The sequence below is a fragment of the Nylanderia fulva genome, unplaced genomic scaffold (genome assembly GCF_048542155.1).
Source record: "Nylanderia fulva isolate GAGA-0341 unplaced genomic scaffold, ASM4854215v1 Scaffold16, whole genome shotgun sequence".
Lineage (NCBI taxonomy): Eukaryota > Metazoa > Arthropoda > Insecta > Hymenoptera > Formicidae > Nylanderia > Nylanderia fulva.
In genome coordinates, this window is record NW_028189835.1 from 3,085,438 (window position 1) to 3,102,905 (window position 17,468).

Genomic DNA, 17,468 nt, shown 5'->3' on the forward strand with positions numbered 1-17,468 from the left:
CAAAAGAAATAATAATTGTCATAGATTTAAAAAAAAATAAAATTAACATTAACAAATTGAGTAAATAAAAGACTTAAAATAAAATATGGCATATATATTAATGCAAAGATTTATCATAAAGTAAAATTTGTTGCAGAATAAAATTATTATGGAGTAATTCAATTTTATTATTTTTAAGATATATACAATTCGTTTATAATTTTTGTTGTTGTTTTTAGAATTATTAATATGTTTTAAAAATATAAAATATGAGTCATACATGAGAAAGAGAGAAAAAGCAGATATAGTCAGATAATTTTTATATTTTACTTTAAAAGATTATTGGATAAAAATAATATAATATACGTGCAAGTATGAATGTGGCAAATATAAATGTCATATATAATATCTTATGTATATATAAAATCATAAAAAATTATCAAAAAAGTGGATGTATATACCTACATTCCAAATTCACTTTAAAACGAAGATTTCATATAGATTGGTTGCATATCAATTTTGCTAAATTATTTGCTTGCTAATATTATATATATATTTTTTATAAATTTTATGAAAATAAAAATAATTAGAATCATTTTGCTATATTCTTTTATGTTATACAATTTATGCAAAAGCGTCACGTTGACATTCCGGATAGCAAACAGTAATCATTTTGACATCAAATTACATCAAACCGATTACTTTCGCTATTTGGAATAAGTTATTTCCCTTGCGGCATAATAAATAAGAAAGCAGCAAATGACCAAGTCAATAATCTGTGATTACATATTTATTTACTCTCTGTTAGCCATTCTTCTACTTTCATTCATCATATAATATTTAATTACATACATGCAAATTTTAGCTATATAAAATACATGCATATGTATGTACATATATGTATAGATAAATATAAAAATCATAATAAATAGGCGCTCGGTAACTTATTTGTTGCTCTACTGCTTTTTGTTACAAGAGGCTGAAAAGCATTTTCAGACCGAATTTCGCGCAGAGCGATAAACTTCGATTCTGGATCACTATCGATATTTCGTATATTGGTATGATAGAAAGAATAGAGCGATTGTGTCGATTTTTATCTAACATTATCTTTTAACAATCGTGTACTCGTATATGCAGTATATAAATGTTTATGTTTACACAGGCGCTACATTATATGTACGCTGCAAGCAGTAAAAGCAGAGTGATTGTTGCACCTCGTCAAACTGCACACTGAAGAAAAAATTTGTTAGCTCAGCTAAACTTTCAACTAAATTACTATTTTGTTAATTGAACATATATTAGTATTTAAGTCAAATATACGTTTTGTTAGATTTAATATATTATATTTAATTTAAATATTTTTAAATGTTCAATTAATAAGATAATATATTTAGTTGAAAGATTTAGTCAAGTTAACAATTTTTTTTCAGTGTAAATGTGATAGTACGAAAATTTTCTTCCATAATATATCTATAGATAACTGCACATTAGATATAAATCTAGTAAAATTCGTATTCTCCATTTCTTACTTTGCATAAATAATATTTTCTTATAAAATTTTTAAAAAATTTATATATTTATTAAGAATTCAGAATCGATTTATTTACTTTAATGCCTTAGGACTTTGACAGCTAGTATTTATAGGAAGAGAAGATAGAACAGAGGACTTCTCTTTTCTCTTTTTTATAAAACAAAATTTTAAGCATTTATGGTGAAAAATGTATGTATTATTAGAGATTCTCTCAAGTTAGAGTTTGGACATTGACTGTCAATTCGATAAAAAATAATGATCTCAAAGTTAGAAATGTACTCTAATGTATAATGTTTACAAACTAATTATGATGCTGAAATTTTCAATATTTTTGATTAATTTTACCATTTTTATTAAAAAATCATCACAGCTACTTAATAAGAGAAGTAGTATTTGATCCTTTAGCAGAATCTTTGATTATATATAGATATGAAGCAGATTGTATTCTATAGTAAAATCAAACGAGTAATGTTTTTAAGTGATATAAATTTTTTGGTTATTTATATAATTTGCCCAAAAATCCAATCAACGTTAGATTTAAATTTTGCCAATTTTTTAATTATTTGTTTAATCAGTAAATAAACACACACACATAAAAAAAAGATATTCAGTTAATATTATATTGCAGTAATGGTTTTACTTCAATATATATTTTATTTTTTGATAATTCAGTATAAATATTATTATATTATATTCATTATTTAATAATATTATATCATATAATATTCAATATTAACATGCAAATATTATGTTTCCATATGCATCATATGTTGAAATCCGTATATGTATGTACATATATCTATACTTTTAGTTATTGTATTATCACATAGTAATATCGTTTTTTTAAATAATAGATTTGAATATGACAGTTAATATTTTATACCGTTAAAATATAGGCATTTTTGCAAAAATATTATATTAATATTAATATGTTAATATTTTGATATATTGATATATTAATATGTTAATTGATATTTATATTTATTTATATATTAATATGTTTATTGATATATTAATGTATATATATATATTAAATATTACCACGTAAAGATATATTATTTATATTTTATTAGTAACATAAAATTATTTTTAAAAATATTCATGATTATATATATATATATATATATATATATATATATATATATTAAAATATCAATAATCAATATTAATATCAATAATTTTACCGAGCAATTGAATTATGAATGCACAATGTATAATATTAAATCACAATGTCATCTCAGAACTTAATAATTATGAATATTTTTAAAAATGAATATTTTTAATGATATGAATATTTTTAAAAATAATTTTATGTTACTAATAAAATATAAATAATATATCTTTTGATAGTATTTTGTTATACAATCTTACAAAATTATGATTAAAGTAAAGTTATGATTATAATCATAATTCTTTATCGCTATTACTTAAAGCTTGAGTTTAGTATAAATAATACAGAAATAATTGATTAAAGTATATCATTATTTTACTAAAATTCATTCTAATTTTGGGAAACATCAATGTATAAATAGATCTACGTAACAAACCAATATAGAGAGAGAAGTTATGCAAACACGTAAATATTAAGTATATCGTATAATTGTCAAATACATGACGCAAGATAATGGTTATGAGTGAGACAGTATACGTAACGTAATTAAATACAGACAGATTAAATTTAGCATAACGAACATCGAGAACGGAAATACTCGAAAATTTATGCGATCCGGATCCACAATGTCCTATTCTTGTATAGGTATATGGAATTCATTTGTGTTTGGTATCTGTCTTGAAATACGCCAGCACAACACGATGTCATCACGCATCCACTCAATATGTCTATTATCAGTACTTGTACATTTACATCGTTATTATTGCTGTTTATGAGACATTATATCTACGAATCATAATAAATTTTCTGATTTTAATAGCAAAAATGAATATAATAAAATTTTTAATTAAATTGTGACTTACTGTTCATGTCTCTTAAATTTGATAGAGATAATTTTTAGAACACAGTTTTTTATATACAACATTAATTTATATATATATATATATATATATATATATATATTATATTTATTTTTGCATCTTGTAATCAATTTATTTATTTATTTGTACGTATGTAAGAAAAATTGTAATAGCTATAACACATATATTAAATATATATAAATTTGTTTATTATATACAAGGCAAATTAAACATTCTTAGTAATTTGTTATTTCAATTGTCGTAATTATTCTACTATAATATTTACGCTACGTTATGCTAAATTTAATTGTTACAGAATTTACAACTGTCGGCTACAAATTTAGACATTAAAAAAAATTAAAACAGATCTGAATTAACTAATAATAGACATAAAAGTACATTCACTCGTGATGAAATTCTGTCGAAAAAATCTTTGCGACACAAACACATAGTTTTCGTGTGCAACATTGCGTATATACATATAAGTACTACATACAGCCACCGGCAAACGGTGTCGAAATATTTTTCAGGCATTCTGCGGTGCGCGCTTATCTTCCCGCGAGATAACACCCCGATATCGAAAATGCGAGCCGTTCGATCGACCGTGTCGTATCGAAAGCCCACTGAGCGTCTCCTGAACGGAACCCCACCCGATATACTACACATCCCTATATGCCTATGTATTGGCCGTATATATTCGTCGTATATACCCCTGAAGTCTTGCGGTTCTATACACGTACGAGCCCGTACGCAAACAAGGCGCGCATATGTACGCGTATCGGCATATAAGTGTGCTCGCAGCGGGCATACATAAGGGTTGATAGTGCTCGAGAGCGAACGAGTCACCCTTACGTGTAGGGCGTGGTCAGGGTCCACCAATCAGAGGACGGGGAGAATCTCACCGAAAGGCCAAATCGAACCAAGTAAAAATTTCAGCGGTCGCGTCAAACGCCGACGCTAAAGAGGATGAGCGCGGTTGATCCGGGCTTACATTTTCCTTACTTACCCCCGTAGCAACTCGCTACTACGCTCTCGAATCCCGTTTCTTTCGAACGATACTTCACATGTGATTTTAATTTTATTCGTGTGTACCTCTTATCCATATCTTATTTCCTGCGATTTTTTTTTACGAATTTTGTCCCTAACACGAGTCTTGTGATTATTTACAAAATTGATTAACTTGGTGAAATCTCTCTTGTACAATTTTTTATATAATACGAAAGAGTGGTTGATTAATAGACAACTTTACAAAATATTTTAAATTTATGTTGACAGCTGTGCAGCTATAATTATCCAATAATTTGTAAAAAAAAATTAGTAATTTATTTAATTAATCTTCTTGAAATAGCTCTTGCAAATAATATTAGAAGACAGATTGCAGTGATATTTTTATGACTATTATATTTTTATTCTTATTATTCCAATAGTTATATTTAATTGTATCTTTTCACATACATAAAGTTTAGGATAAATGATTTTAGTCGAGGAATTATTTTAGGAATTTTTTTCATATTTCTTAAAAAAAAATTATAATATATTTATAATTGCACAATTATTTATTACATATTATATCGCTACAATATAATTACACTATTGTTTATAATTATATTATATAACAATGAAGAGCAAATATATATTCAAAATAATTTTTCATATATTATGTGCTATGATGAATCGATGATCACATATTTCTGCATAATTTGGATCGTGCATAATTGAATTCAAGTAAAACTAAATTAATCAGGCAAATCGATATGCGTTATAGAAACTTAATTCTCTTTGCAAGTACAAGTTCTTCCACGAGTTTCTTACCAAAATTTTGATCGCACAATGAAACTATCGGGCGTTGCAGAAAGGGGTGAAGAGGGATGCGTACATGAGAGGAGGGGGAGGGATATGTTGGAAGAGAAGACGAAGTGGTAGAGTCTGCGTTTAATAGCCGTAGTGTTACCTCAGAGGCTCCTCGCCATTAAGAATCCCGCAAGACCTCCGCGAGGTCCTCCCTCTTTCCTTGGCCACCCTCTCTTGGTCGCCCACTCCCTCGGGCTTCTCCGACAACTTGGGACATATTACATCGCGCCCCGGTAATGCGGATACGATACGCGGCTATACATGCCCGCCTATGACTATACCTCGCCAGAGAGGGTATACCACGGGGTACACACTAAAATCATTAGGAGCACGTGCGCCTCGCAGCGCGCAGAATCCCGATCCCTTGCCATTAGAATGCTTAGAGAACGACGCTGCCCTATCTGAAGATCAATATCAAAACAACGTCGCGTGACCGCCCACAATCGTAGGAAATCCCGGGCCTTTGTCGATGTCTCCCAAACGATTTCTATCAACGCGAGTACTTTTTTTCTTTTAGGACGTAGGATGGTCGACGAAAGGTTCTGATGGATTTTAGATGAAATTGTTAAGCGCCGAGTACGGAAATTCGCGTTAAAAAACACGACAATGTATGAAGACGAAATCGGTCGCGATAATAAAATTTTCCGACTACTCAAACTCTTACGAGATAGAGGAGATGGATAGAATTAAAATGAATAGAATTACGGGAATCGAGAACAGTTGAGATAATCTGAAATTAAGACGTTTTTCAAATTAAGTAATGAATATATATTAAAAGATATAAAAACGAAATATATACTGAGATTTTTGTAGAGCTCCTATATATAAATAGCAACACATATTGAATAAATATTTTGCATATCACAGCGATTGAATGCAAATAAGTTCGATTTATATTAGCAACTACTGAATCTAAGGACCGATGTTACGGTAGGTAAAGATTTTCTCACGGTACTTGGTTTAATCGAACCACTAAATAAAATTTTAATACATTTACCGGCGACTACATTTACAATCGCTTGCGGGACAATACTTATAAAGATCGATTATGTGTTCTTTTCTAAAAAATTTCTCTAATTGAAATTAATCCGAATTTATATAGTCACATTTTTTTTAAAACAATCATGGAAAAACTTAATGTTTTAAAATGCAATTCTAATTATAAGCAGAAAATCTAACAAAAATTCGCTTTTTTTAATATTTTTTCAAAAATTTTTTCAGATTTTTATTTAATATTTATAATTAAGCAGAATATTTAAAACAATTTGTTTAGCTAGAAATTTACAATATCGCAATTAATTTTGCTCGATATTTGATTTTTATTGAAATTTCGCATTAATCAAATAGAACCAAAAAATTATTATACATTTAAATATTCTGAATTCTTTATAGAATTGAATTTTAAGATGATAAGAACAGATATTAATATTATATAATATACTATACATTATATTGTATATGCGAACTCGTACACAAATATATGCAATAAAATTTTTGGAAGAACTGTAACATGAAATGCATGCAATACACAAAAATATATTCTCCGGAGATCAACATATGGTTATTTGTAAACCGCTCTACAAAATATAGAAATATTAAGGCGACAGAAATACTAAGGTGAAAAATGATGGTCTTGCGAAATAACGTTTGTCTTATCAGTATGACGGAAGTCACGTGCTCGCTCGCTCGCCGATTTTGCGCTCTCAGGAATTTTTAATTTTCATTATTTGTTTGTACACACCGAACAATGATGAGCGAGAGATTTACAGGAGACACGTCGCCCTATTACTCCAAATTAATCTATTCATAACACTTCCATATTCCTTTCGAGAGCCTCTTCGTTATTATTTTCTAACTATTGTCATTTTTTTCAGAGTCGTTCCGGAGATAATCTCTGCAGCTCGTGCCTTAATTTCATCTGGATTGTCCTGACCAGAAGTTCTACAGATCGAATGCAATATTGCGGCTTCATGTCGGCGTTTACCAGTGAAAACAACGTGCAAAGTAAGTAAAACAATCTTGTTTAACTGATTTGTGAATAATTGTAAATCTTGGATCGAAGTAAGATCCATTTTCATGAAAAATTTAGAATACATGCAAATGAGTTATGCATGTATGTATTAATGCGGAATAACAAAAAAGATAATTTTCTGCGTGTTTTATAATTTAATATTATCAGACATAAAATGGTAACGTTCAAAAAATTTATTTATTTCGATATATTTCTCAAGAAAAATATCCGACGTCATAATTCAATATAGCGCGAATAAGGAATCAGAAGCCTTAAATAAAATTTGAAAACAACCAGCTAACGCAATCGCTAATAATAATAGTCTGTGTTGCGTTCTATATTGATTAATATATAAAGATTCTTTATATACATATAACATATAATACTGTACATATATCGCTTTTGTCGAGTAACGATCCCGTTACGTTGCCTGCGTCATCTTCGTGTTTTGACCGCAAAGCCAAAGAAAAAGAACGCCGCTTACACAATCTTGGCGCATCTACTTTTCTAAATTATGTTGCCCTTCTTCACCATCTCGACTCGTGCATATAAGAGGTCGCCTCAAAGAAGAAAGAGCGAGTGAAAACAAGCGACCAGGGGTGCTATAAGATGCGGAGAATGCAGCAAAAGAGAGAAAGAGAAAGTGTGTGTGTGTGTGTGTGTTTGTGTGTGCATGTGTAAGTCTATGTGTAAAGGGAAAGAAGGGTGCATGCGCGTGCGTGAAAGAGAGAGAAGGAGAGAGATGATGAAAATAAGCGAGCTGCAGAGAGAGAAAAAGAAGGAAAGGGAGAGAGAGAGAGAAAGCTGGTACTCGCGCTGCTTAAAATTCATAAGACGCTCTGTTTACTTACTAAAGATACGCGGCTTGCCTCCGTCGCACCCCAATCCCGTACCCCCTCAACACGACGGTCCGCAACGACCCCCTCGCTTCGGCGACGCCGTACCACGCCACGAGGAGCGCCGTGCTTTATCGCGGAAAAATAAAATTATTGGTTGCACTTTTCTTCACGCGAGAATGAGGCTGGAGAACGAGCAAAGAGCGCGCCGTTCCCTTTTGTCATCATCCACGAGCCGAGAGAGACTCTCGAGACGCGAATTTTCTCGCAACGTTTAAACCAAAGGAGACAGCGCGAACGATGCGGGGTATATTTGCCAAGCTGAAATGAGTATTGCATGCTTGGACGTTCGAGAAAGATAGCGGAAAACACGTTGTAGTTATACTTTTCCATCCCAACATCAAAATACATTTTTTCTCCTCGAAATTTATAATCGTAGAATTTTGCTCCAGATGTCTTAACGCGCAATTATAAATATAAATATCTCTGCAATCTGCTAGTTTTCATATATTAAAAATTATTTTATAAACATATATACATCATATTTACATCAATGATGTAATTAATATCTGACAGTTTCTCTTTCTCTCTCTTGGATCGCACGCAAAATCAATGAAGACGTAGTCGGTCCCACTTTTTCTGGATGAATTAGCTGGAATTAGCCGTTTATTAGCCTTCCACCCTCATGTCGAGATATTCGGAAGGCCTCTTAATTAGCACGGGAGCGCGATTATGAACGTTGCTTCGATCGGTGTCAGCGAGGCGCGCGCCGGCAGTAAATCAGCTGCCGCCGCGGGCGACCTTGCGCGCAAAGAAGAGGAAAAGTCGTTCAAGGCTGAAGGGAGAGGCCGTTGCGCGAGTGCGACTCGAACGGCTTGGAAATGTAGGCGGCGGAAACGAGATAGTCGGCTGATTATCTCGGACGAGTTTTCTCAACGGCTTTGCTCGCCGTCGACAGCGTCGTTACGCATATACTTCTTCCGGATATGCGCGAACGGGCGGTTGTATGCGTGTATAGTTGTGTGTGTGTGTGTGTGTGCCTGCTTCACAGTCATACTCACTTCGCCGCGTTATAATCTCGTTGCTCCCGGCGACGTCGAATAAAGTACTTCCCAGTACTGCCGGTAAAGCGAGGCACCAACTATTAACTCATTAGTCGAAGTTCTTCGTATTATCGCATTCTCTTTGAGAGATCGTGCTGGTGTTCCCGTACTTACGGTACCGTACGGTACAGAGTACCCGCCGGGCGGATTGAATCGGGCATTTGAGGAAGACGGAAGTGGAAACAGAAAGGGAAATAGACGAAGAGAGAGAGAGAGAGAGAGAGAGAGAGAGAGAGAGAGAAAGGAGACGAGAGGGATGAGAAGGGTGTGGATGGTAGAAGCGACGACGGAGGTGAGATGGAGAGCTACGGGTGACGGGAACGGCGAATATGTGAGATGGGCGAATGTGGGTGGTCGGCGAATAGAACGTATAGGTAATGGTAAGGGTTGGTATGGCACACGGTAAGGATGCTCGGAAGGAAGAGCACAAGGCGGGCAGCAGCGGCAGGAAGGAGAGGGTGGTTGGCCGGAGAAAGGGTGGGCGAGGGTGGTTGCACGCCCGGCATTGTTTCGAACAGGCGTGTACACGTACATACATCTATTTGGCACATAGGTAAAGCATCTTAGAGACCGCGTAGAAGGGAACTACGGCAACGGCGTAGAGTTAGAGGAAGAGTTGAGGCGCGAGAGAAGAGAGAAGTGAGGAGGGCCGGGAAATAGGGGACGGTGGTTGCGAGGGCTAGAAAGGGAGACGACATGAGTACAGAGAAGCAGAAGCAGTAGCAGCGGCGGTGGCAACAGCCAGCCAGCCATCTTGCCACAAACTTGACTCGACCAATCAGCGTCGAGGCTGTGGTCACCGTTGTACCTTCGGTCCTTTCCCCTCCCACATCCTGCTACTTCCCTCCGGCCTTGCAGATTCCCTCCGTTCCTCTCATGAGCTCGTGGTTCTTCCTCGCCGCTACACTCGCTCCTCAGGTTCTCTTCTTCCTTGGTGGGTCTGCAGCCCCGTAGCAGCACCTGCCAGCCAAGCCTTTAATTCTAATCAATTTACTCTTGCGCGAGAGATCCCCCAACCCCTCGTTCAAGCGTATATCCTCGTGAGCGCGACCGAACCTCGAGACCTTACCCCCTCGATTCCTCCCCCGAGTCGCTACTGCCACTCGAACGACCCTACTGCGCCCGTTAACGGAACGGCGTTATTCGACCGTCCGGAACTCTCTCCGTCGCGGTAACCGGCTAAATAATTAGCATGGGGAGATTAATCGCTGGGAGTTAAGTCGAGGCTGCGCATTAACGACCCTCTTGTGACCGGCACCTGGGTACGAGACGTATCCTTGAGATCGAGTCAAACTTTATCGATGCTTTTTCATTTTCTGCAACAGGAAAACACAATTGATTTACTGCGAATCAATCTAGAATTCATTCATGCTTGCGTAACTTGAATAATCACGCGTAGATTATCTTTTACGTGGAAGAAAGAAATAAATGTATTGTGTAATTATCAATGATATTTTTCACGAGAGGATTTATATATAATAATAATTAAAAAATCTATCGAATAATGGCAGCAAGAATAACATTTTTATTTGCATCCTCTCGATATCGTTTGATAATTTATCTTTCGAGATATTAATTCTGATTTTCGAAAATGATACGCATTATCTATTTCATTATAATGTAATACTAAATATGCAGACTTCATTATGCGTGAAGCTGGTGTTTTATCAGTATAACTATCAGAATTTTAAACAATTATAATTCTACATGAATTCTGAAAAGAATTCTGTCTTCTAAAATAAAATAAGCTAAAATAAGGACAACTAGATATCTATATCTATACATATTGAGATGAGACGCCAGTCGATTTTGAGAATTATATTTTTGCGCGCATGCACAAATGTGCTTTCGACTCGTGGATCCATTTTTAATTCTAGCTTTAGATACATATTTATATCATGTATGTTATAATGCAAACAATAATATTGCTCTAAACTCTAATATATGTATGTATTTTATTTGTTATTATAGGTGACATTACTGAGAAGCTGCACGCGAATTTGATTATACGAGATTCTCATCGAGAGTTTCGAACCGATCGTTGCTTCGTGTGATTATAATTTTCGTATCGTTTTTTGTCATTGTTCACGCGTCACGTCGGGAGTGCCGTGTAAATAAGTGTCGCGCGTCGGGAGTGCCGTGTAAAGTGCCGGGCGATCGTAATTATTCGTGCTTTCGCGAGTGCCGTGAGTGCTATACCAATAAGAGAGGAGGAGGAGGCCCAGGGAGGCATCGGGCGACAGCGGGGCAACTGCGAGGTATGCAAAATAAAAATATTTTTTTCTAAACTGTATTTTGTTTATGAGATATGTGTGATCGTTTCAAAACAATCTGCATATATAAATAAATTAAAAATATTTATATGTATTTATATATATATATGTACCATATATGTATACACACATGTATATAATTTGAATATTTTGTTTTCAGATCAATGTGCTGGTGCTGAATACTAGAACTCCATTATTGCACGTCTCGGTGAGTGAAGTATTGTTTATTTTATAATATTTCTGTAGCGGTAACGGAGCTGTATGAAGCTGGTATCTCATATTTTGTAGAAACTCATAAATATAATTAAGAGTTCTGGCTTTATTTTTAATAATTCTAGAGTTTGCGATAGTTTAAATAAATAGTTATATTTTTTCACGAAATATGACGCCAGCTTTATATACACGACTCCATTATATGGAGTTTACGGGCAAAAATGACTCTGAAACTTCGTACTGGATCGCAAAGGGTTAATGATGAACATAAGTTAGAGTAGCATATGTGGGAGGTATGAATAATTCGATCGATCCGGATCCCAACGCGATGGCTGAAGTTTACGCGTGCTACGTTTGCAGGAGTTCGGCGGTGCTTGCATAATTTAGTTAATGGCTCGTAGACTAATGGTTAAAGTCCATGTTTAAGCGTCGTACCAAGAACCCTTCCCCCTAAAAGTCCGCCTCGGGATTCTAGTTGCCTTCTCATATTCCAATTTACGGTGCTGCGTTACGCGCAATTTTCACTATTTAATACTGGCCAATAAAGCGTATCCGAAACTTTATAAGACTAAATACTTTATTTTAATATTCCATTGAGATTTGTATTTATAAAATTACGGTTTATTTAATTTTAATTTATAAATTATATAAAAAATTATTATATAGATTATTATGTAGAGCAAGCGGAAAAAAATTAGAAAAAGACATAATCGAGGAAGAATCACGAAGGATCCACGAATAAACATGTATATTTTATCTCGTAAATACGATGTAACACATCGGTGATAGGCACAATATTAAAACGGAAATAAATTTGTCTTGCGAGCAAGGCGTAAACGATGTTACCCGAGAGAAAATGCAGAAATATATCTCCTTTATCGTTGCCGATATATCGACCGCGGCGTACATCGGCGGTGATAAAGCTGTCTCAAATAAATCGAGAACGTCGGCCTGATTACACATCGTTCCGCGGGACTGGCAGAGAGTAAGCGCAGCTTAACGGCGGATTCGATGCGATCGCGGGAGTAGCGCCATCGTTCCCATCCCCGATCACTTTCCTTTTTTTTTCTTCTCACGTACGCTGATTCGCGATGCCTGAGTGGCAGAGATTCCGGCCGACGGCGAAGGAATAGACGGGGTGCGCGATTTATTTATGTCGGTGATTGGGAGAAACCCAGGGGGAACCAAGGGCTTCTTTCTTCGCATTAATACCGTAGGGTGACTTTCCTATATGATTCCGATACGACAAACACCCTGAGTCGCTCTTTATCGCGAGGAACCTTATTTTTCTCGAAATCATTTAATTGTATAATTTAAATGTGAGTAGGAAAATAATTAGTTCCTTCGTTCAACTTTCTATGCAGAATGTCTAAACATTATACATTATATAGAATAATTATATATTTTTATAGAAAATATTATATTTCTAATGCCAGCGTCTATTATTAACGTTTAAATTCTCGTTTTGTGATCCTGTTTGGTGACCTGGCAAATGTCTTGAACAGAAGAACATGAACTTGTCGGCATTTCTCAAACTCGTTATAATGAGCGACGCGTGCACGTGAAACAAGTTTATTACCCTCTAAGAGTTTCTAAGCAGTGTCCCGACATCCGAGGAGGGGTTGCTTTCGAGGTCTTAAGTTCTTGACACTTTAACCTGTCGAGAAAAACTTTACCTTGCCTTAATTTTCTTCCGGAATTTGTCGAAACTGAAGTTTCCCATTTCTGTTCGCGCCAGATTATATAATAAGAAATTGTGCTAAACCATTTTTTTCTTGTAAAACAACGCTTTTTCAAAAACGCCTAATTTATATGTAAGGAGATCTGATTATTTAATAATAATTTACTAGAAACGACTGACAATATAAAATAAAAAAATCGAAAAAGTTTATTATAATAAAGATTTAATTATTTTTGCGATATAATGCACAATCCTCAAAAATGTGCCTAACGAATCTAATCCATCTAAGATAATTGCATCAACCGCGCGATTAATAACCAATGAGTGATCGATCTTGCAACCGAGAATACTTAATTGGCACACGAGATAATTATACCACAGACACTCACCGGGTCCCTGACATGAACGATCCTTAAAATCGGTCGTCTGTCATCGAAAATAACTCCAAGTTCAACACAACACATTCTATATAATCATGTTCGTACTTATGCGCCGACGATCGTGTCGCGTAATTGATCTCATCTCTCGTCGGATGGTACTTGAAATAAAAATAAAAAAAGCAAAGAGGAAAAAAAAACGGGTGAGTGTGTACGAGTTGATAAAGTTGTGCTTTTAAAATCACGCAAAACTACTTAATAAAGCAAGCAAACGCGTCGCTCTTTCGACTATTTGACGGGCAAAATGCGTGGACGGAAAAATCGCAATTAATTCGCGAGCGAGGGTTAGAGGTAGCGGGAGAAAAAAGAATGAACACCGTGAACGCAGAGGGCTGGTAGGAAGGGTGGTCGATCTCTTTTTCTCGAGAGTATGTATATAGATCTCACCGACGTGCGTGACACAACGATGACGATGACGACAGCGACGACGACGCCGGGTCGAGTGGTTTTCGAGCTAATAAAAAAATTACTCCGCCGCATAAAAAACCCGACGACGTATAAAACGTCGCTGAGAACGACTCACCCCCTCCAACGCCACTCTTGTCGCTGTTGCTCTGGTTCGGCCATTTCTCTGTAAAAAAAGGGGAAGAAAAGCATGGAGTCGACACCCTTTCGGTTCCGCTTTTATTTATTTAGGCGATAAGCTAACTGCTTTTCCATTTTTTTTTAACTACTTATTTCATGATTTAGCGTATTTAGAATATTTGGAATATTGTCTCAGAGAGTATAAGCAAGAAAATTTTAAGTAAATCAATTTTCGTTTATTAGTAACAATGAGTTGTTCAAAAAGAGAGATTTATTGTTATATTTCAATGTGCGAGGAATAAATAAAATGTCACGAATATATGTTGTTGTGGTAATCATATACAGAAATATATATATATATAAGTGTGTATATGTAATTGATAAACTATAAATATTAAATAACATTGTAGAGAGAACTCTTTTAAAATTAATTTTGAAAAAATTATCACAAATTTTCGAATTTTTGGTTCTTTTATTTCCGTCTTTCTGATAATAAAAATACATTTAAAATTTAATATTTGTGCAATATATGAATAAAAAAAATTAATAAAAAATTATATTGTAAAAATCTTTATTGCTGGATACTCTGACAATAAGATCTCCATAAATGAAAATTGAATCTACTGATATTACTTCGCGAATATGTTCGTAATTTATTAAAACAGGAAGAAAGAGATGTGCCAAAGGTCGAATGTATTCTCCTAGTATTAATCAGCGAAGTGAATTTTTCGGAGGAAACGCGAACAACTGAGATTTGTAAGTAACGGAAAGTCTATAATCAAATCTTCTTCCTCTCCATTGACTTGGACGTTACGTTGGCAATAGTGCCAAATGCAGTAAGACGACTAAAATTTTATACTGTATAGACAATGTCACAATCTTCCTAAGCTTGTGATAAAGCCTTTCTTATTTCTCATACGCCTGATATCGTGTGTAATACGTTTAATTTAATCATCTTGATTAATTAAATTATTGTTAATTATTCTTCGTCAAGTCTTCAAACTTATATATTTAATATAAAAATTTGAACAAACACTAATAATTAAATTTATCAAATTATATTTGATGTATGAAATCTTTATATATGTCAGCGAGTAACTCTATTATTCGTAAATCTACTTAGAAAAAGAAAAGATTAAAAAAATCTTGTAGAGGTGAAGAAAATAGATAAGAAACGGGGGAAAAGAGATGAGAAGACACTATCCAACTGGACAAATGAACTTTAAACTGAATTTTTCTGTTAATAACTAATTGTTGAGTTTTTCTGCTTAAACATAACTTTTGATTGAGATGTGATTTCGTCGTTAATTAAATACGATCCCCACGTGTCTCTGCAATCCACGTTTATTGAATTTTTTTCAGTTGCTCTTGTCGTCTTTTCGCAGCAACTTTTACATCTCGTTTCTTTTTTCATCATTTTTCTTCTGCCTGTTCGTCTTTGTCTCTTCTTTTTTCGCCCTTCTTCAATCTTTTTTCCTCCCTAATTTTTACACTCTTTGCTCTCTTCTTTTTTCCATCGTCCCATTTAAATATCCTGCTTTCTCTCTTCCTAACAGAGCACTGGCAGGTCGGCTTAATTATCGTCCAAGTATTCTTTAAAGAGAGAATTACACGCTTAATGTTTACCGCGAGCTTTTCACTTTCATCGCATCATCGTATTCACGTCGTTTTTTTTTTGCTCGTTTCTCTTCATCGCGGCTGCACTTCCTGGTGCGTTTAAGGAGTGAGAGAGATAGTAAATGGAAAAAGCGAGCTGTTCACTAACGCTATTTCTTTTGCGCCTCGCAGAGCTTTTTTACGCTTATAGTCTTTTTCATGTTTGCGTTACATAACGGATTTAGCATTCTTTTTTCGTTTTTTACAAATTCTCATTTTCGCGTATATATTCGTTACATCAAAAAAGAAATCATTTCAAAAGTATCATCAAATTTTTTATTTCTCATGTATAATGTCTCAGACTCTTACTTTAACGATAATACATTTTCTGACTAATTTTCTTAAAGTACTAATAGCTTTCGAAACTTATATGTTTCGACTTTTTACAAATTAAGCTTTTGAAGCATAAATAAAAATAATATAATCTTGCTGTTCACACATTTAAATTTTAAATGTATACATATTTTACATTTTTAGAAATTTTTAGAAAATATTATATAGAACAATTTATAAATCTTTCCTCTGTAATAATTTTTTTTTTATATTTCTTAGTGTCTGTACAATATGTATATAATTTTTCTCAGTATTTATATATATTCTACAGATATTTACATTTCATATTCACCTCGCTTTTCTTCAATTTTTGCGTATCTCGCATGAGTTAAAGAGAAGGAAAAGTTGAGAAAGAAATAGAGATCCTTTCGAACTGCGCGTGGAAGACTGCAAGAATAGCGATTTGTATCGGAAAAAGAATTTTCTTAGTGAAACTAGAGTAAAAAAAAGAGTTAAGAAAGACAGTGTTCAGAGAGGATCCTTTTATTATTTTCGATGTAACAGCTATAACGTTAAGAAAAACAGCAAAAGAAAGAGGAGGAAATTATTCTATTATCGTAACAATCTGTTACTTTTACATTAACAATTAAAACGCGATTAGTTCCTTTGATACGATAACATTCCATTTGGCCTAAAAATATATAGAAATAAAAAATGTTTGAAAATTAATCATTTTCCGAAAAGAAACCAATTTCTTTCACTTAGTTTTTGTATTTTTTTGGTCTATTTTTTCTATCGTCTCTCTTTTTTCGTGATTTTGTGATTACTATATAGAGAACGTATAAAAAAGGGAAACGTGCACATAAGAGAGTGAGGCGCGAAAGTAAAGCGTGGCTAAATAAAAAAATCGAAGCTCATTACCGCTCGTTTCGAGCCACGAGGCGAGAAAATGCGGACGTCTCGAGGTACTTAAATGTCCTGTTTTCTATGCACGGGACGCCGTGATGCCAAGCAAGTTGCACTTTCATTTTAAGCTCAAATTTAAAATAGAACGAAGTCAACTCGTAATGTTCACTTTTTATGCAAAATAGAGTTACAAAAAACTTACGTCACTTATTTTATTAGGCG